The 22498-nt window shown below is 35.7% G+C and overlaps 1 pseudogene; it reads left to right on the top strand.

The window, feature by feature from the left end:
- The first annotated feature begins 4489 nt into the window (after nucleotides 1-4489).
- Nucleotides 4490-4996, top strand: LOC149220108 (DEAD-box ATP-dependent RNA helicase 53 pseudogene; annotated as a pseudogene).
- Nucleotides 4997-22498: the final 17502 nt, after the last annotated feature.

The following is a 22498-nucleotide window of genomic DNA, read 5'->3' as shown; positions in this document are numbered from 1 at the left end:
CATTTCTTGGACTGGGAAATTTGGATTCCTCCTAATTCACTCTCAAAGTAAGGGGAAGATCACAACCACATCCATGGCCTCCACGCAAGGCCCCTTTGCATAGAAAAGACAAGTGGATAAGGTCGTGGAAGAGTACAGAGACATCTTCTCCTCATCCATAGGGGTACCTCTGGATTGTTAGGTCAAGCAAATCATTGATCTAACCCCTGATGCACCTCTACCCAATGGGTCAATCTACCATTGCTCTCTTCTAGAAAACCATGAAATCAAGTGGGAAGTCCAAGAATTTCTACAAAAAGGGCACATCCAACCAATTTCTTCACCTTGTGGGAGCCCAATTGTACTCGTGCAAAAGAAGGATAGGACTTGGAGGCTCTGCATTGATTATTGAGTCCTGAACAAAATCATAGTCAGGAACTGTAGGTTTTAACCTCGTAAAGAAATTACTTGCATACTAAAACAAAAAATAAACAAAGGCGAGAGCATAACACATAAAACACATATACACAGAGGTTTTCCCCTAGATCCAAAAACCAGGACTACTAGCTTGATTATTCATTATGTTCCTTTCAATGTTACAATACATATATACATGTCGAAGCATCCAATACCATGGACCGAAAACCATCGCGACCAAAACCATGTACGAAAACCATGCACAAAACCATAGGTAGGTCTACCCACCTAATATAGGGTCCCAAAAAAAATTCCCCGGGGCGTGTTGAGTCTTGAAAATGTCATTCATTTGCATTACACTTTCACTATTATGTCCATTATATCACCTCCATTTCACCTCCATTTCACTACTATGTCACCACATTCATCCCACTTTCATTGTCATTGGGCTACCTTTATGTTTTTCCAATATTTATTATTTCTAAGCCTTTTAAGTGAATTTGTGGTTAAACATTAGAAAATAATGTGCATATGCTTATACCTAACCAATGGGTTGAGTTTGTTGACATGTGTAGGTTGAAAGGAGACTTCTAGAAGACCCTTATGTGGCACTCTAAGGCCAAATTCGAATTTGGTTGGAAAGAATCATGGGATCATGAGGATATGTGTCACATCTCCTAATTGTATTGTAACTCTAAAAGACATGTGTCTTATCAGTTCCTATTTTGATTAGGACTCTAGAGGTAGAGGGAGAGATTCATGGATTATCATTAATGAGAAGGCTCTCATCTTTTTGTATAAATAGGAGGTCTCTCTCCTTCATTAGTTAGTCTTTTTAGTCTCTTTTTAGTCTCTCTTTGGAGAGCTTTGTTGTACTTTGCACTTTTGAAGAAATTGAATGAAGCTTTGATGTTCTCAACATGGAAGGAGATGTGAAGTAGATGTCATGGAGCATATTAGGATGTAAGTAGATTAGATTTCATTTTGTAAATATTGCTTTGTAGAGTGTAAGGTAGATTAGATTTTCATTCATGCAATTTTAAGTATGCTTTGATTTCATAGGTAGAAGGGGGCCCCTGCCTTGTACAGTTTGAATTATTGCATTTTATTTTTTCCCGGGATTTGTTTTTATGTTTATGTATTTGCTTTACAAACTAATGGTATTTGAAGTTGACAGGTTCAAGCTGCCGCCTTTGTTTTTATAGCTGATTTTTAATTTTATTTCTCAAAGAGTTGCTAACACATAAATGATCTTCATCATAAATTGTTATATTTTAAGATCAAAATATCACTAACTTGCAGCTGGCTTTGAGTGCTTTTCAGACTGTTCTTTCACTACTTTCTAACCATACTTTGCATAGTACATATGGCTGAAGTAGAGAGTTAGAAAGAGCAAAATATTATTACTAGTCTTTAAAGTAGATTTTTGGTTTTAAGTGCTTCTTAGACTAATCTTTCACTACTTTCTAATCATACTTTGCATAGTACATATGGCTGAAGTAGAGAATTAGAAAGAGCAAAATATTATCATTAGTCTTTAAAGCAGATTTTTCTCACTTTTCTAATTCAACTTAAGCTACTTTCTATCCGTGCTTTACACAGTACATGTGCTTAGAAGCATCGAGTTAGAGAGAGATAATCATTATCTTTGGTTTTAAAAGTGACTTTCTTTTCTTTTATTTGCAGCAGCATGAATGGTGTCTAGTGCCATTGGAAGTGGTCATTTACTTTCAAGTCATTTCAAGTTCTTTGCTTTCAGTTTCATTTCAAGTTATTTCTTTCAAGCTCTTTCTTTGCAAGTTTAAAAGTTTGATTACTTTCTAGACTTATTTCTAACTACTTCCTAATCGTGCTTTACACAGCACATGTGTTTGAAGCAGAGTTTTAGGAAGAGTTGAACATTATAACTGGTCTTTAAAGTGGTTTTTCTTACTTGTCACCTTAGAGCTTGACTACTTTTTGGACTTATTTCTGACTACTTCTTAATCGTGCTTTACACAGCACATGTGTTTGAAGCAGAGTTTTAGGAAGAGTTGAACATAAACTATAAAACAACGAAGTAAGAGAAAGGTTAACTAAGCACATATAGTGCACCACACTTCATCAGTTTACGATACCCGGATTGATAATTTATGTAGAGCAATTTAAGACATTAAATTGACTAAACATTTTGGCGCCGTTGCCGGGGAAGTGTAATTAGGAGACCTTATTTCTTACATCTGGAAAAAAAATTAATAATCCTTGAGTATGCTCTCCTCTTGCACTTTGTGTGATCTGGAGGATCAGAAAATGGATTGTTAAGTAAAAAAGACAAAACAATAATTCTTGAGTATGCTCTCCTCCTGCACTTTGTGTGATCTGGAGGATCAGAAAAAGAATTGTTACAAAAAAAAAAAAATAGGAGACAAAATAAACTTCATCACTTCAATTGATTCAATAAAAAAAAAAATGAAAAAATAAAACTCAAGTGCTTTGATAGGTTCAAATTGTCCAAAATTGTCTGGTTATGCTTTGTAGTGGTCTTCAAAACACTGTATCTTGTTCAAATAAGGTTTTGCAACTTAGTTGCAGAAACTGCCCTGATCCCGCAGCTATCTGACAATCCCGCAGCTGTTTCAAGGTTTAACAAGTTACAGGCATCTAATAAAAAAACCGACCACATGGGCATCTCCAGAATTGTCCCGACATGGATCCTATCCTAGTCACCCAGCTCAGATCGATGAAAAACCAGCCTAGGACCTCAGTCAAAGTCTTGTTTTTAACATGTTTTTCTTGAAGTATTTGCTGCCTGAAATTGAAAATCATTAATCCTTTTTATAAAAATTTTACAATTTCAGAGAAGAAAAAAAAAGAGAAAAACAATCTAGGGCTATCTCCATTCTTAGTTTTCACTGTGGCTTCAATAAAAAAAAAAATATGCCTCCCTGTTCAAGCTTTGACCTGTTGATTCCTGTAGGAGGCATTCATCATTTAGTGGCAGATTTCTGAGTTGATTTCATATTTGGATAGCTACCTTATCAATTAGAAGCAGAGAATTAAACTTACTAATGATGGGCAAGAGCATATGGAAGAGATAGTTGAGCATCTGGTTGTGAAACTTCCCATTGCTTTACTAAATCATCCTTTATTTTCTCAACTAAGACCTCAACCAAATTGAAGTACTGCAATAATCCCTGTAATCCATTTGGAAAACTGGTTGATGTCAAAGCTTCTGAATAATGCCAAATTAAATTGGGAGTCAACAAAGTCTTTATCATTACTGAGTGTTCTTGGTTCTGCCGCTGATGACTGAGCAGTATTCTATACCATGATCCATGCAGGTCCTTTGCATAACAAACATAATGCCAAAAAAAAAAAAAAGGACGCATTAAGCATATCGACGTGCACAACAACAGCATAAAGCTTGTATATGAGCAAACCATTTCCCTTTCCACTCATCTAAGGTGACAAATCTAGTGTTTCAGGGAATGTTACCCTCTTGTTCAGCTTGCCAAACCTCCCAGTTCGAAATCGTTTCAGTGCAATTGTAAGACTAATAAGAGCCTGATGGACAGTAAGTCGTTTCAATCCCTTTCACCATCTTCAAGCACTCCAGTGGTATCCAACACACTTGCAAAACAATAGATCAGAAAAGAAAATTCATAAACAGCCGAGTGCAGAACAGAAAAATTAACTCAGGAAAAAAACGCAAATAACAGAAAAACGTCAAACTTTACACGCTCTATTTGCCCAAATGGTAGCGAATTTCAAAAAAATAAAACATGGGTTTTGTTGCCAAGTGGGTTAATTAGATAACCCAGAAACCGATTTGGAAAATTCGTGGTGGTCTGGGAGAAATATTCGGTTCTTTGGAGCCCGTTTTTGACTGCCGCGCGTGAAAATTGGGTTATTAACTGGTTGTTTGAATAACTCCGCGTGCCTGAGGGAAAGAGTTCTAATGAGGATCAATTACATGCTAGCATAAACAATAAATTACATGACTTTACACCTGTTTAGAGACGTGTTTCAATTAAACACGACTCTCTGTCATTAATCGCTGCCGGTTAAATGTTGGGAAGAAATGGAACTAAGGTGGAGCAATTTAGGCAAATGTATGGTTTTCACTCAAACAAAGCGAGATGCGGATAGTCTGTCGGTGGCACTGGGTCGGGTACTTCCATGTGAACCTCTTCATGGTGATATTTCACAGAATCAGCGAGAGAAGACTCTTGCTGGATTTCATGAGAGCCCTTTTAATGTGCTGATTGCTACCGATGTAGCTGCACGCGGTCTTGATATTCCTAATGTGGATCTGGTTATTCATTATGAGCTCCCAACAACTTCAGAGATTTTTGTGCATAGATCTGGGCGAACAGGGCGTGCTGGTAGGACGGGCAATGCTATCCTTATCCATACTGACCAACAGATTAGAAAAGTTAAGATGATTGAAAGTGATATAGGTTCCAAGTTTAAAGAGCTGGCTAGGATGAAAGAGGAAATAGACGATAGATTTGGTGGTTTCGGTGATTCTGGATCCCGCCGTTTTAGTGACTATGGGGAGTCTTCTAGTTCTCAGACAGGTTCCAGTAGCAGGTTTGGAGACTATGGAGACCGCTCTTAGTGACTAGATGAGACATTAAAATATTTGAAGGAGTTTAGTAGCATAAATTTAATCTTTTTGATCAGCGATTGAAACTCCTAGGTATGAAATTGGTTTTCATGTTTCAAACTCCACAGTTCCATTTTTCAGCCGAAGCTTGAGATGGAGAAACTGCTTAGTTCGCACACAGCCACTCCATTTCACTGCACTTTCTACACTCTGCAATCCCGCAGCCATTTAGCGATCCCGCAGCCATTTAGTGATCCCGCAGCTGTTTTGTTAAACTCTAGGTTGTAGGTGTCATCAGGCAAAACAGGTCACATGGGTAGCTAGGGAAATTTCAGTACATGGATGGTGTCCTATCCATTCGGTCAAATTTGCTGAAAAAGACCCCGGTCAAAGGGAAGTCAAATTGGGTGTTATCACAAAGTCGCCACACTGAGTCGCCACACTAAATCGCTGCATGTCAAGAAAAAAACAATAATTTTGAATCAATGAAATGAACAAGTTTTTTTCTCACTTTTTTGAAGGTATTGATTAATTTTGGACTGATAATGAAAATTGAATGGCTAACTTTTTATTCAAGATTTTTAGCTACAGAGCTGTTCCTCAATTCCGCAGCCAGAAAAACCTCATTGTTCAAATCAGCCTATCTTTCTCATACAAAATCAGATTTTGATGATTTAAGTACCATTGGAAAGATCTCAACAAGATCTATACAATGAGAAATATATCATTAGAGTTTGAAATGGCAAATAATGAAATAAATTGCTGAAAAGAAGCAACATCAACTTGAGGCACTAATTCCAAAGCATGTATAAATTCTTTTGATTTTTCCTTTGAGAACTTGTTTCATTAATACAAATTCTTAGTTTTGTGTGTAAATATCATAACTAGAGAGATTGATCACCTCTCTCCTTTGATAATCTTACATTCCATTGCGGAAGAAGTATTAGTTTTTTTGCAGGTTCTAGGAGGAAGGACAAATGACTACAAGGGAATGATGTCTCTCTAAGAGACCAATTTGTTTCATAAGAGGTTGATCCGCAACAAAGAGGAAATATGCTGATGTAAAATCATATCCAAATACTTGAAAAACTTTCAGATATTATTGTCTCCATCACATCCATCCATCACATCCATACTCCATAATAAACCATTCACCTCATTTCACTCCATATTTTCCATTTTCATTCACATACACTTTCCATCTCTTTTTGTCCATTCATAACTCACCAATAAAAGCAAAAGGCTCATTCACATGCTTATTGCCCATTGTCATTTCTGTTCTCCATTGCCATTTTCCATTTTCACTTTCCATTCCTTGTCATTTTCATTCTGCAAATAAGCCCTGCTTCAATGCAAATTAGTCCATAGTCCTTTGAGTCTAAGTTCTTTGTAAAAACACCTTGAGACTTGCATGCCTTAATGGCAAGTTCTCATGCTGACAAACAATGGGAATACATTAATGTCCCTTGTTCGTTAGATCTTCTAGGTGACTCGACATCATCAAATTCATTCGTACCTAGCAAGATGTGTTTGGGCATCTTGACTCTCATTGACATCAATGGTGAGAGTACTCGTGTTGACTAGTGGCATCCATTAATGGCCACTAAGCCAACAATTTCCTACTATGTTCGACATCAGAACATCTTTTCACATAGTAGGAATTGTGCCAATGAGTTTTGAAGACATGAAGACTATTATTTTCAGCATTTTGGAGCAGATTCAGCAAGTTTTAGTAGAAGCAATAAAAAGCCATCTTATCTCTCTATCCATGACTCCTCTTGTTCAGCCACTTGAAGAAGAATATGATCAGAAGTTTTCAGCCACCACACACATACAACTCATCCATTCCAAAGGGTAAGTAAAGGTACGGCATTTTCTAACTTTTAACCATAGAATTCCATAAAAAGCTAGAATGATACTTGTTGGAAAAACATTTCTCTTCCTCATTGCATAAAATTGCCAATACCATCAGTTGGGGGGGGAATATATTCATATTCATATCTTTCCATGTCCATAACATATTCAAGAGCTCACATACTTCCAATATATATTAATTATTACATTGCTATTATGAGCATACAATGGCTTTTGAAAAAGTGCTTAAAGGATAAATTGGATACAAACAAAATCATGGTTGTCACACAAGAACCAACCATCATGCAATCCAATAAAGATATACTTAGCAACAATAATCAAAATATCATTACGCAAAGTTCAAAGATCAAAATAGAAGGCAAAAAAAAAAAAAAAATGGTTGTAACACAAGAACCAACCATGTTGCAATTCAAGTGAAACACTTTGCAGAAATATGAAGTTATCAAATGATATCATGCAAAGTTAAGCCAAAGCTCAAGAATCAAAAGAGTCAATGTAATATATGTTGCATGAGGACATGCAATAGCTTCAGTTGGGGGGTATGTTGAGTCTTGAAAATGTCATTCATTTGCATTACACTTTCACTATTATGTCCATTATATCACCTCCATTTCACCTCCATTTCACTACTATGTCACCACATTCATCCCACTTTCATTGTCATTGGGCTACCTTTATGTTTTTCCAATATTTATTATTTCTAAGCCTTTTAAGTGAATTTGTGGTTAAACATTAGAAAATAATGTGCATATGCTTATACCTAACCAATGGGTTGAGTTTGTTGACATGTGTAGGTTGAAAGGAGACTTCTAGAAGACCCTTATGTGGCACTCTAAGGCCAAATTCGAATTTGGTTGGAAAGAATCATGGGATCATGAGGATATGTGTCACATCTCCTAATTGTATTGTAACTCTAAAAGACATGTGTCTTATCAGTTCCTATTTTGATTAGGACTCTAGAGGTAGAGGGAGAGATTCATGGATTATCATTAATGAGAAGGCTCTCATCTTTTTGTATAAATAGGAGGTCTCTCTCCTTCATTAGTTAGTCTTTTTAGTCTCTTTTTAGTCTCTCTTTGGAGAGCTTTGTTGTACTTTGCACTTTTGAAGAAATTGAATGAAGCTTTGATGTTCTCAACATGGAAGGAGATGTGAAGTAGATGTCATGGAGCATATTAGGATGTAAGTAGATTAGATTTCATTTTGTAAATATTGCTTTGTAGAGTGTAAGGTAGATTAGATTTTCATTCATGCAATTTTAAGTATGCTTTGATTTCATAGGTAGAAGGGGGCCCCTGCCTTGTACAGTTTGAATTATTGCATTTTATTTTTTCCCGGGATTTGTTTTTATGTTTATGTATTTGCTTTACAAACTAATGGTATTTGAAGTTGACAGGTTCAAGCTGCTGCCTTTGTTTTTATAGCTGATTTTTAATTTTATTTCTCAAAGAGCTGCTAACACATAAATGATCTTCATCATAAATTGTTATATTTTAAGATCAAAATATCACTAACTTGCAGCTGGCTTTGAGTGCTTTTCAGACTGTTCTTTCACTACTTTCTAACCATACTTTGCATAGTACATATGGCTGAAGTAGAGAGTTAGAAAGAGCAAAATATTATTACTAGTCTTTAAAGTAGATTTTTGGTTTTAAGTGCTTCTTAGACTAATCTTTCACTACTTTCTAATCATACTTTGCATAGTACATATGGCTGAAGTAGAGAATTAGAAAGAGCAAAATATTATCATTAGTCTTTAAAGCAGATTTTTCTCACTTTTCTAATTCAACTTAAGCTACTTTCTATCCGTGCTTTACACAGTACATGTGCTTAGAAGCATCGAGTTAGAGAGAGATAATCATTATCTTTGGTTTTAAAAGTGACTTTCTTTTCTTTTATTTGCAGCAGCATGAATGGTGTCTAGTGCCATTGGAAGTGGTCATTTACTTTCAAGTCATTTCAAGTTCTTTGCTTTCAGTTTCATTTCAAGTTATTTCTTTCAAGCTCTTTCTTTGTAAGTTTAAAAGTTTGATTACTTTCTAGACTTATTTCTAACTACTTCCTAATCGTGCTTTACACAGCACATGTGTTTGAAGCAGAGTTTTAGGAAGAGTTGAACATTATAACTGGTCTTTAAAGTGGTTTTTCTTACTTGTCACCTTAGAGCTTGACTACTTTTTGGACTTATTTCTGACTACTTCTTAATCGTGCTTTACACAGCACATGTGTTTGAAGCAGAGTTTTAGGAAGAGTTGAACATAAACTATAAAACAACGAAGTAAGAGAAAGGTTAACTAAGCACATATAGTGCACCACACTTCATCAGTTTACGATACCCAGATTGATAATTTATGTAGAGCAATTTAAGACATTAAATTGACTAAACAGGGCGCTGCCCTGGATCCCGTAGAGGTGGGCTACCCGCCTCCCTCAAACCCCCTATGACCCCCCCACTGTGAAATCGGTGCAACGAAGGGGGGGCTCTTCCCCCCTTCTAACCCCCCGGTTAACTAGGGGAGCTAGTCATGGAAATAATATAACAAAACCCAACAGGAATAGATACCTGATTCCATGGATTGAGAACCTTCTTGATCAACTCAAGGGGGCCAAAAAATTTAGCAAGATTTATTTGAAGTTTGGTTATCACCAAGTTCCAATAGAACTCGTGGATGTGTGGAAGATTGCTTTCAAGTCCAAGGAGTGTCTTTTCGAGTGGTTGGTCATGCCCTTCAGTTTGAAAAATGTCCCCACCACTTTCATGAGGTTGATGGATGAAATTTGTGACCTTTCACCAACTTGTTCATGATTGTATATCTTGATGATATCCTCATCTTTATCAAGATTTTGGAAGAGCACTTGTAACATATTCAACAGGTCCTTGATACTCTGTGGTAGCACAAGCTATGTGAAAACTTAGAAAAATTCTCCTTTTGAATGGACAAGGTCCACTATCTAGGTTACATTATTGATTAACAAGCTATGAATGTGGATCCAACTAATATCCAAGTGATTCGGGATTGGATAACCCCAACGAGTCTCAGAGCTTTGAAAATTCTTAGACCTTGTTAATTTCTACCACAGATTCATGTTGGGATTCTCTCATATCACCGCCCCTTAAGTCAAGTTACTAAGGGTGGAGTGAAAGAAAAAAAAAAAATGGTTTAGGTCACAACAAAAGGCATTCATTGAGTTGAAACGCAACCTTTTCTCTGCATCAATCCTCACATTTCCATATCCCCAAAAAATAATTCAGATTGAGACCAATTCCTATGACGATGTTATTGTTGTAATCCTCCCTCAGCAAAGGCATCTAATGACCTATCATAGTGAGATACTCTCAGATACTATTCAAAGATATTGTCGTATACCTAGGGGGGATAATATGGGTTACATAGGGAGGTACCCAAGGGAATAATGTAATAATGTGATGGAATAATGGGCCATATGTAATAAATAAAGTTTTTAACTGACATTATGTAAGGGACCACAAGTAGTTGGGGAATAATTTGATAAGCCCACTGTAATGGATGTATGGTATTGATAGACCCATGGTAATTACCCATGGTATTGTATGTATGAAACCTATATAGAGGCTAGAGACTCCCTATTGAGGATTTCAAGTATTGTTGTATTGGCAAGCGTATGGTTTGTGGATTGATCTCCTTCCTTAACAAGTAATTGTATTATGTTACCCGACCTCAAGGGCTTTTCTAAAAATATCAATAAAGAAGCATTTTCATTCTAGCAATCTCTTGTATTGGCTCTTGGGCTTATTTGATCAGATAATTTTATATATTTGCAGGTCAGATCTATTACAAGTGGTATCAAAGACAATACACGAATAATATAGAAATTATTATTTTTATTAAGCGAACCCTTGAGTTAGGGTAACACCATAAAACTAATCCTTAAGAAAGGAGAACACTCCACAAGCCATACACTTGTCAATACAATAATGCTTGACATCTCTCAATGGGGAGCCTCTAGTCTCTTTATAGGCTTCATACATACAATACCATGGGTCTCTCAATACCATACATCCATTACAATGGGATTATCACATTATTCGCTAACTACCTGTTCTCCCTTACATAATGTGGATTAACCACTTTATTTATTAAATATGGCCCATTATTACATCAAATTATTACATTAGTCCTTTGGGTACCTCCCTATGTACCCCATATTTTCCCCTTACGGATACTACATTCCACCCCCCTTAAACATGTTTCATCCCTGAAACATGAGAAGAATACAAATAATAATATCTACTCAAAAGAGTCGTCCATTGGTACCATGTACGTGCATCTAGCCATCCCAAAGAAAGGTGAACACTTGATTTGTTGGTGCCTCACTTTCTTGAGATGGAAGTTGGTTCTTGTGGTTCCTCTGTGTTGATATGTTGTGGGTGGATCGTCGTACCTCTATGTGTGCCTTCAAGGTGTTGCCATCCTTGCTGCTAATTCTTTGCCACTTTGTTGTTTGTTGTCTTGTTGAGTGGTGCGGGTGGTGATATGTTGAAGCATTAATTGATGGTGTAGCTTCCTTCAAGTCCCCACCTGATGGATCCTAAGTGGTATCAGGTGCCTTTTTTGGTACCTTCTTTTGTTTCTTGTCTTCCATTATTACTTCCACCATGGACTCCTCATCTGATGTGTCAGTGCCTGTAGAGTTTTCTGCTTGGGTCTCCTTGGACTCTAACTGTTTACTCATGGAAATATCTTGTAATGTAATTTTCTTCTTTTTGTACCAGAGCTTTAGAAATTTCTTTTGCACATTAATATTGATAGTACCAACGAATTCCATCCAAGGGTATCCCAAAACAACATCCACATTATCCATATCTAAAGTATAAAAATCTGAATGCAACAGATACTTATCTATAGAAATATTCAAATATTTAAAAATTTGAACATCCACATTATCAATCTGTGTGTTTTCAATGTGTTTTGTTGGAACTTGCAATTTTTTTGCCAAATTAACATTCATAAAACTATGTTAACAACTAGGATTGATAGACACAATGATCTCTTCTTTCTGAATATATCCATCAACATGTAATAAGGAGATACCAACAGAAAATAATCCCTTATGTTTCTCATTATCATGTTTTCTAGCATGATACCATTTGTCCAAAAGGACTTTTTCAAATTCTTTATCGAAAAGTCTCATCAACTGATTTTTGTCAAGTGAGCTCCACCATATGGCAGCCTCATCTCTAAAAATAAGGCATGCTAAAGATTTCTAAAATTTCAGATATGTTGACTTTTCCACTTTTAGGAATTCTTCAATAGGAGGTTTGTCATATTTTCTTGTAAAAATCATCTTGCTAGAACTCTAAAATAGAGTGAAGGTTTTTTTAAAAAATCACTTACTTTGGAAAAAATTTAAAATGGGCATAACTTAGTCAATATAACTCAAAATACTTATTATAACCTGTTTTCGAAAATGGAATGACCATGCATCTTTGTATTTAACTGACATCCCAATCTGGACACTCTGAAAACTTAGATTCCCACGACAATTGTCCCGTCGTCACAAAAATTTCTGAAATACAAAATTGATTTTAAATTAGTGATATCTCCCTCATCTAAACTAAGATTATACCAAATATTTTATTTTATTTTTTTTTTATTTTTTTTTTTTATTTTTTTTTTTTAAATTGGGTGAATTTTCAAGAGGAGCTCAGTTCTATAAGAATTTTTAAGAATTTTTGCACAAAAACTACAAAATATAACTAGAGATACGTCATCCACGAATTGTCATTAGAAAAATTTCAGCAACAAAAATGATTTTAAATCAACGATATCTCCCTCATCTGAACTCTGGTTTGACCGATTTTTTTTTGAATTTGGGTATTTTTTCGCAAAGAATGAAGATCTGTAATTTCTTTTTTTGTAAATTTTTCACTTAAATTTTCAGATCTGATCTAAAAACTCACCGCCCAAAAAATTCCTGTAAAAAAATGAAAAAAAATGTATTCCATCTTTGCCCAAAAAAATTTGATTCGAATTGTAATATAACTGAACTGCAAATATATTAAAATTATCTGATAGAATAAACCCAAGAGACAATACACAAATAAGATAGAAATGTTTCTCTGTATTAGTCAAACCCTTGAGGTAGGGTAACACCATACAACTACTCCTTATGGAAGGAGAACACTCCACAAGCCATACACTTGCCAATACAATAACACTTGACATCCCTTAATAGGGAGCCTCTAGCTTCTATATAGGCTTCATACATAAAAAACTATTTGTAATTACCATGGGTATCCCAATATCATACATCCATTACAATGGGCTTATCACATTAATCCCTAACTACTTGTGGTCCCTTACATAATGTGGGTTAACCACTTTATTTATTAAATATGGCCCCTTATTACATCACATTATTACATTATTCTCTTGGGTACCCCCCTCTCTATCCCATATTATCCCCCTTAGTTATACCACACCCCACCTATGATAAGGAGATCTATTCCATCGTGTAAGCCTGTGGGTAGTGTAAACAATACATTCTAAGGAAGGGAACGATCATCCACATAGATCACTAACCTCTTCAATTTATGCAGACACGGGGAAAGGCGTAGAATGATCACCATTAGAAATGGTACACATATCTACAAAAAATCCATTTGTACATTAAATACAAGAAGGGTAACACCAATCACGTTGCATATTGCCTCAATCAACCCCCGATTGTAGCACTGGCCACTGTTATCAACTCTTGTGGGCATGAGACTTCCAGATGGACACAACTATACAAATATGATCTATAATTCACCACCATATACTAAATGTAGATGGAAGTTAAGAATATTCTAGACTTCCACCTATAGGATGCACTGTTGTGCTACCTAAGAAACTTTTATGTTCCTTTAAGAGAGTGTGCCAAGCTAATTTGGGAGGCACATAACAATCAAGTATGAGGGAATTTTTGCGTGGAGAAAAAAATGGTGGTATTGTAGAAGTATTTTTATTGGCTGAAAATATTATAGGGCGTTTGAAAATATATTTGATCTTTCACTGCTTGTCCCATCGCCAAGCCAACCATTAAGAAGCAAGGCATGTACATCCCTCTGCATACTCCTAATCAGCCTTCGGAATCCATGTTCATGGGCTATATGTCTGGCCTTCTTTTCCAAGCATGTTAATGATTGTGTGTTTGTGGTTATTGATAGATTTTCTAAGATGGCCATATTGGTTGCTTGTAAGAAGAGTGTCACAATTAAAGCCACTGCCAATCTCTTCTTCAAATAGGCGTGGATACATTTTGGGATCCTGTAGACCATCATATTAGATCGGGATAGTAGGTTCCTTAGCACATTTTGGTCAATCCTCTGGTCATTGATAGATACCAAGCTCACCAAGTTGATTGCCTTCCACCCCTAAACTGATGACCAGACAAAGGTCGTAAATAGGATGATAGTGCACATTCTATGCATGTACAACTCTAAGAATCCACAGACATGGGATGAGATCCTCCCCTATGTTCAACATAACTACAACATAGCTCTCTATATCTCAACTGACCACAACCCCTTTCAGGTGGGCTTGGGATTTCAACAATTCTATCCCATTGATGTTGCAATGGCTCTTGCAACTACACAGGAAGAATATGCACATGTTCAATCAGAAGTTGATCCAACAATTTTATTGAATGCATTAAACACATCCACCAGCAGGTTCATGATATATTGGATAAATCCAATACTAAATACAAACAACATCGTGATGAACATCGGGTGCCACATAAGTTTCAAGTGGGATAAAATGTTTGGTTACATTTGTAGAAGGAACACCTTGTAAGAGCCCATCAAAAGCTTCAACCACTTTGATATGGAACTTACACCATCACCAAGGTTGTGGGTGACAACGATTTCGACCATTGTTGGACACATCATACATTCTCGAGGAGTTGACACCAACAAATCTCAACCCATATTTCATTGAACAAGCCACAATTAATCGAATCATGGACACACGGATTAAAAACACCCACCAATAAAGGATTGAACTATATCGGGTTATTAAAGTTGGTCATCTCCTGCACCAAGGCAAGTGGCTCACCAGGGATCAAGTTCAACAGAAGTTTCCCCATCACATGGTGGCACTCAATGCAATGGGGACCATTTTTCCTAAGGGGAGAGGAATGACCTCGGTGGATATTGGTGGCCATATGCCTATTCCATTTAGACCCCCAACATTGTTTTCTATCAGTTTCCTATTTTTTAGCACAATTTCCTATTTTGGCAATTTTTCAAGTCCTAAACTTTTAGAGTTGTTTTGAGGCCCTAAATGGATTTTTTTTAGGAAATGAGCAAACCTAAGTCAAAGATTCACATTTGTAGTTAGAATTTTTTGTCCTCAAATAAACCTTTCTAACAGGTTGTCACGTGTGCCAAACAAAGATCGTATGCCAAATTTACGATCATAATATTGTAGTTCATATCTTGTTGATAGGGTTTTGGTATTGTTGGCATGTTCTGGTTGATGATGCATATAATTCCATGCTTCCTTTTCTTCCTTGGTATACAACCCTTAGACATGGAAATGAAGGGAATTTTCCAGTAAGATTTTGTTCTTCACAAAGTGCATATATCTCTTATGGGTTTTAACCCTATACAATTAATTGCTACAAACATATTCTTAATTAAAATAGAAATGATGTAATGGAATACACACATTAATGCAAAGATTTTATCCCAAAAACCCAAACTCGGGAAATTGGAAATATTTTTTTTCAATATATTGTTATGTATGGTATTAAAATACAATATATATCTCACAACATCCATGAACTACCAATTCATTTACCCTGGATTAGAATAAAACCATAATTATTTAACCAAAACTAAAAAAACAATGTGAAAAACCACCATGTGCCACAAAATTGCTTTTAGCAAAAATTGTTAAAATGCGAGTACAAACTAGAATTTATACACATGATAATTACTTGTGTCTATTTATGTATGTTTTCATTTAGCATTCACTTCATTCATTAGGTCATCAAGAAATTATATAAGTAAAATGCACAAAAAAGACAAGAGACACCAGAAATTAGGCTAGAGGCTAGGGGAACACCCGAAGTTGAAAACCCAACAATCCTTTCCTTATAGAATCTTTAATCAACAGGAGAAATCCAAGTCATAGGTACACTAACCAGTAATCCAAGTGCCAATTCAACCCTCAACCAAATCTCAACATGAATTTGTCACAACATAGTCCATAAGTATGTTCATAATATGTCATCAGTTTGTCTCGGTTCAAAGGATTTATGTGCCTTTGATAGCTTGCACTCCACAGAGGATTGGTCCCTCAAATTGCTCACATGCCACAGAATTTCGGTGCCTCAGATATCTCACATATCACAAAAGTATGGTAGAACGTATGTCACAAAAGTGCATTGCAACATAAGGCTCACATAATTCTAGATATGTAGCCATCCGAAACTCACATACCAAAAAGAAGTATTTCCATAGGAAACTCGTACCCCATAAAGAAGTATTGCCATAAAAATTTCTCCTAATTCACATGTCGTAGACATGAATTTGTTTCCACAAATGAAGTCTAAATTGATTTCCAAATGGTGGAGAATAGATTCTAATATATAGTTGTTTCTATGTCCAAAAAGGTGCCTCTAAAGGTTGAGCTGACTTGTCATCAATAAGGTCAACATGGCAGTTAGGATTTGACCAAATGATACATAAAAAAATTAATTATTCTTTTCTTTCAAATTTCCAAATGGGACATGAAAAAATTAATTTTTCTTGACTGAAGTAAATTTTTTAACTGTTTACAACATCATGCATTTTGAAGACCAAACCTAGTTACAATTCCAACACTCCCTCTTAACTAGAGAGGTATTCATAATGAATCAATGGGATTTTTTTAGTTGACAACTTCTATAAGAAAGGATATGGATTGATAAGCATCAATGATGACAACTTCATCATAACCAACATTGTCAAACTACCAAGGCCTTGAAAATTAAGTGCTATCTGTCCACTAGATCAAAGCATAATTCGAGGAGGCATTCAATAGGACACCAGTGCCTCTCCGAGGAACTTACTCCACCTAGGTTCACCAAAGTATGTCCTCACATGACCATTTCCTAATCCATTGTCACAATACTTGACACAAGGAAATGGAGGTCCTCCATACCCTTCTTATATTAGATCAATCTACTTTACTTATGACTATTAGTCCTAGTCACAATACATATCTCAATAATTTTTGAACCTTATTCTTATCCAATCCACCATTCTCCCTATATGTGTTCATGTACTAGATTTACATTGTTGTTCCTAGACATAATACATGACACATGGAGAATAAGGTGTCCATCCTCACTCCCTCTCAATCCGAGAGAATATATCCGCAAGCCCAAGCTTGTCTCAGAAGTACTCATACTTCCCTTATGTCAACTACTTGTTCATCCATGGATATCCATTGTATCTTCTAGGCTCCTATATGAACCATACTCTTGAATCATAAAGTGCTTCGATCTTCCACGAAAAACCAGGTTCTCTGACAATTTGTATAGAGTAACATGATCGAATCTAGTAAGTCGTCAAATAGTCCATCAAACATTTTACAGAGATAAACTACTTTAGACCTAATTGTACAAACTTCCATATCTTCTTCCTCTGTAGTGCAACAAAATCCTATGTCACGCCTTTCTAAGAAACCATACCAGATCCCAACCATCAGTAGCATCTCTAGTTAACATTAACACTGCCAACCCAATCAATGTATCCTCAAGTCCCAAGTTTTAAGATCCTTCATGTCAAATTCTGCTTCCAACATGCTTTGAATTCAATATTTTTTCCTTTGACTCATGAGTCCTTCTTCCCAAAGTAGTATCTCTTATTTAAGCATGAGGCTCCATCAAAATGTGGGGTAACCCATATAGATCAAGAAAATGATCCTTACGTTCTTACTCTTGCTTCAATGTTATTATTAGTTGCATCCTTGACTTCTCTCATATATTAAATTTTATTCTTTAGTATACATTGGAAAAAATCATTATATTTTGCTTCCATTCTTCCAGTTCTTCCATTTGTTTCCAAAGTCTAAGCAATCCTTGTTGTTGACCTGCAAACCTTACTGGGAGGATATAAAAGAACAATTATAACCAATTGAAGGATACATAGACAAGATATTTGTAGAGACCCAACTAGAATTAATTCCCTAAATCATGTTAGAATTCAACACTTGTAATTTAAGAAAGATTTTATAAATTTAATGCACTCATACATACCTGGTTTCCATGTTTGAAGTCGATCCTCAGTTGTTGTAGCTCCAAATTCTCTCTCATTACCAAGATTACCAAAAAATCTCTTCCAAAGTGGGGCACAACCTTGGTACCCAGCTCCATAATACTTAAGAGTTTCAGTACTCTGGCTCTCATGCCCAAAAGCATCAAGAACAATAAAGGCTCAGTGATCCTCACTCTATCTATAACTCTTTGTTGGACAAATTTCCCTTTCTGCACTTCCATTCCCCAATATTCTAAATTTCTTTCAGTAGCATCCCCTCCTCATATTTCTTTGGCCACCACCTTCCTCCCATCTCCATGTCTCTGTTTTTGCTAAATGGAACTCCACATGAAATCAAATCTTATTTGATTTTCATATATTTTATTGATTACATAGCATACTTTTAAAAAGGTGAACCTATAAAAGATTTAGTTTGATTAAGATTTATATTAGTTTAATACATTTAATTTAATTTATAATTTTAATTAAATTATATTATTATTTTATTTATTTATTTATTTTCATTAAATATAATTTGTAAATTAAAATTAGATTTTTCTTTTAATTAAGTATTTATCATATATATATATATATATATATATATATATATATATAAAAGGTGGTATACATATCAAATATTTAACTTGATATACTCATTATATCCCGATGAGATAGGAATTTATTTCGATAATCAATTCATTATCTTAATTTAGACATTTCCCTGTATTAGCCCATATATATATAGTTCAATACATGTGCTCCCATGCATACGTAATTATCATATGGATGTCTCGTATGTATGCTAATATTCGTATTTTGTTTGTAATTGTAGGTGGACCATTACATACATCCATCCTTCCAAAAACTTCGTCCCGAAGTTAGGATTTACATAGTATATTAGTGATTAGTACAATCACATAAGCCTTTGTATTTCAGAATTGAAGTTGTTTGACATGGGGTATTTAAATTTTTGTTCTTGAATATTTTAAAATTTTACAACTATAATATTCATGTTCTTCCCTTGTTGGATTCCCAAGCTACTCTAGAATCATCCTATCCTTCATAATATCTTCGCTCCCATCCTATCCATCCTTTACTAGAGTATGCCATGATGCCAACTATACTATCTAACCATTCATAGACTCTTAAGGATGACAACATCGACTATATCATTCTAACTTACCAGTAGGCATCTGGCAGTCATCATCACTTGTCCAGGGGAGTGTGACACACACAATCTGTTATGAAACTAGCTCAAGAAAAAGATAGAAAAGATAGATCAACGCCTTAGAATTCAGCCTCTTCGAGGGGGCAGCCTCCTTTACATTACATAAATGAGCAATTCTTGGATGATTCAAATGACAAAACCTCCTTTCTATATATAGGAGTCTAAGGAGTCACAATATAACCTAGCCGACCTAACAATAATAATATAAAGCCACAAAAATAACAATAGAGGGATTCTATGGGGCACAGTAATAAAAATATGGGGACAATAGGGGCACAACAATATTAATAAGGGATACAACTATAATAGTAATGGGGTAATCACTAGTATTATAGGGACCTATCATGCCCCTCTCCAAAAAAAAAGTGTTGTCCTCAACGCTTGAGTAGTTTTGGATGCTTCTGTATAAAATTCTCATCATCCCATGTGGAATCTTCAGCGGATAAGTTCTTCCACTTGATGAGATACTCCGAGATTGATCGATTTCGTAGTTGTCTAGTTCTTGTTTCTGTGACTGCTTCCGGTTCCAATATAATTTTTCCTTCCTCGTCAAGTTCTAGCAATATTGTTTGAACTAGGAGCTTGTCGCCTATAACCTTCTTTAAACATGAAACATGGAAAAATGGGTGCACTTGAGACGCTGCAGGAAGCTCCAATTTGTATGCCATAGTACCAATCTTTTGCAACACCTTGTACGAACCATAATACTTTGGTGATAATTTATTATCCTTCTTAGCTTGCTTGAGGGACATTTGTTTATATGGTTGTAGTCGTAGGAATACCTAATCGCCTACATCAAAACTTCTTTCGATGCGATGTTGATCGGCCTGTTGTTTCATTCTATTCTGTGCCAACATGAGGTTATCCTTTAAGAGTTGTGATGTTCCACTGCTTGAACCTTAGAATTTTCTCTTAAATATGATGTGATGGATGGTGGCTGATATCCATAAAGTGCCATAAATGGGGTCATTTTTGTTGCTGTATGGAAGGAAGTGTTATACCACCATTCAGCCAGAGGCAACCATTTCACCTATTGTGTTTGTTTATCAGATACAAAGCAACGAAGATATCCTTCCAAACATTTGTTTACTATCTCAGTTTGCCCATCAAATTGAGGATGATAAGATGAGCTATGAGCTAACTGAGTACCAAGACAAGAAAATAATTTTGTCCAAAAATTTCCAGTAAAAATGGGATCTCTGTCACTTACAATAATCTTTGGGTTTCCATGTAGCTTTTGAATTGTTTCCATAAATGCAGTAGAAATTGTACTGGCTTTCAATGGATTTGATAATGCACAAAAGTGTTCATACTTGGTAAGTCTGTCAACTACCACCATGATGACACTCTTTCCCTCAGATTTGGGTAAACATGTGATAAAATCCATTGAAACCTCCTCCCAACGTTGGCTTGGAATGGATAAAGGTTGTAATAGACCCGAGGTCTTAATTGTTTCAACTTTATTTTGTTGGCAAACCAAACATTCCGCCACAAACTTTTGAATATCTGATTTAAGGCCATCCCAAAAAATTCCTTCTTAACCCTGTGGTAAGTTTTTAAAAATCCTGAGTGCCCTCCTAAGGGAGAAGTGTGCAATTCCATAAGAATCTTTTGTTTGAGTTGCGAATTCTTACAGAGGTATAATCGATCTTTGTACCATAACGAATCATTTTGCCACCTAAATGTATCAGATGTACTCGAAGCTTGTTGTAACTTTCGAATAAGTTCCCACAATTCTTCATCATTCTTCCACATCATTCATCTTAGCTTCTACGCCTTTCTTTAAACAATCCATCTTAGCTTCTACGCCTTTCTTTAAACCATCCATCTTAGCTTCTACATCTTTCTTTAAACCATCCATCTTAGATTATGTTCCTTTTTGTGCAAGTGACACTTGTTGCACTTGGTCACGTAATTTTGATATATCATGTTGCATTTATTCCTCTTCTTCATGAGTCATGCTAGAGCTTTCAGGTTGCCTACTAGGTGTTTGCAATTTCTTTCCCTGGAGCATCAATTACCGATAATAATGCTTTACTATGCCCTTTGAATTCCTTCAAACTAATTTTTCGAACCAAACTTATGCAAAAAATTTAAAAAAACTACACACCTTTTTTCACTTTGTAGGAGCTCGATATTGAATCTGATGTATCTCTGTAATTTCGGATCATCTAGTTCTGAAATTACAACCTGTAGTAGCCCTCTACGTCCTCTTTCCAATGCCACCAGTCTGATCCAAATTGGATTCTCCAAGAAAGAGTTATGCACAATCTCCCACAGACCTTCTTACAAAATTTCAATCCAATGCTCAGAAAGAAAGTTATGACGATTTTCCCCAGGTCACCTGTTTGGAATGTAATTCAGGAGTCTGCAAAAAGACCAACTTCCTTAGATCATATCTCCGCAAATATAGCGCGAAAATATCTGAAATTCGGACCCGAGATTCAGTGCGATTTCTTCTCAATTGGGTTTTTTTTTTTAGCTTCTGAAACGTCGCAGAAAAAAATGTATAGCGAAAATGCCACGATGACCTGTTTGGAGCATCAAAACCCTAGAATCCCAAAGCTTTGATACCAAATGTTATGAAACTAGCTCAAGAAAAAGATAGAAAATATAGATCAACGCCTTAGAATTCAGCCTCTTCGAGGGGGCAACCTCCTTTACATTACATAAATGAGCAATTTTTGGATGATTCAAATGACAAAACCTCCTTTCTATATATAGGAGTCTAAGGAGTCACAATATAACCCAGCCGACCTAACAATAATAATATAAATCCACAAAAATAAAATAGAGGGATTCTATGGGGCACAATAATAAAAATATGGGGACAATAGGGGCACAACAATATTAATAAGGGATACAATTGCAACAGTAATGGGGTAATCACTAGTATTATAGGGACCTATCACAATCCTCCCATGGATCCAGGTTTTGGAGGATAAATGGTGGCAATACCTCCACCCCTCCTAGTGGGACCAGGGTCAACACCCTATCATGGAATCTCATTGAGCCTTAATTATTCTTGGAGCTTTTTTCATCACGTGGTCATTATGGTAATGATGTTATTTGCAATGTAAATACTTGTCCATACATTATAACATATGCATCAAGATATTCAAAATAAATTGTATTTAAATAA

Source organism: Pinus tabuliformis, chromosome Q (assembly GCF_031772625.1).
Source record: "Pinus tabuliformis cultivar Carrire ecotype Pingquan chromosome Q, CPIR1, whole genome shotgun sequence".
NCBI lineage: Eukaryota > Viridiplantae > Streptophyta > Pinopsida > Pinales > Pinaceae > Pinus > Pinus tabuliformis.
Note: the sequence above shows the minus strand (reverse complement) of the source record. Positions and strands in the feature narration are given on the sequence as shown.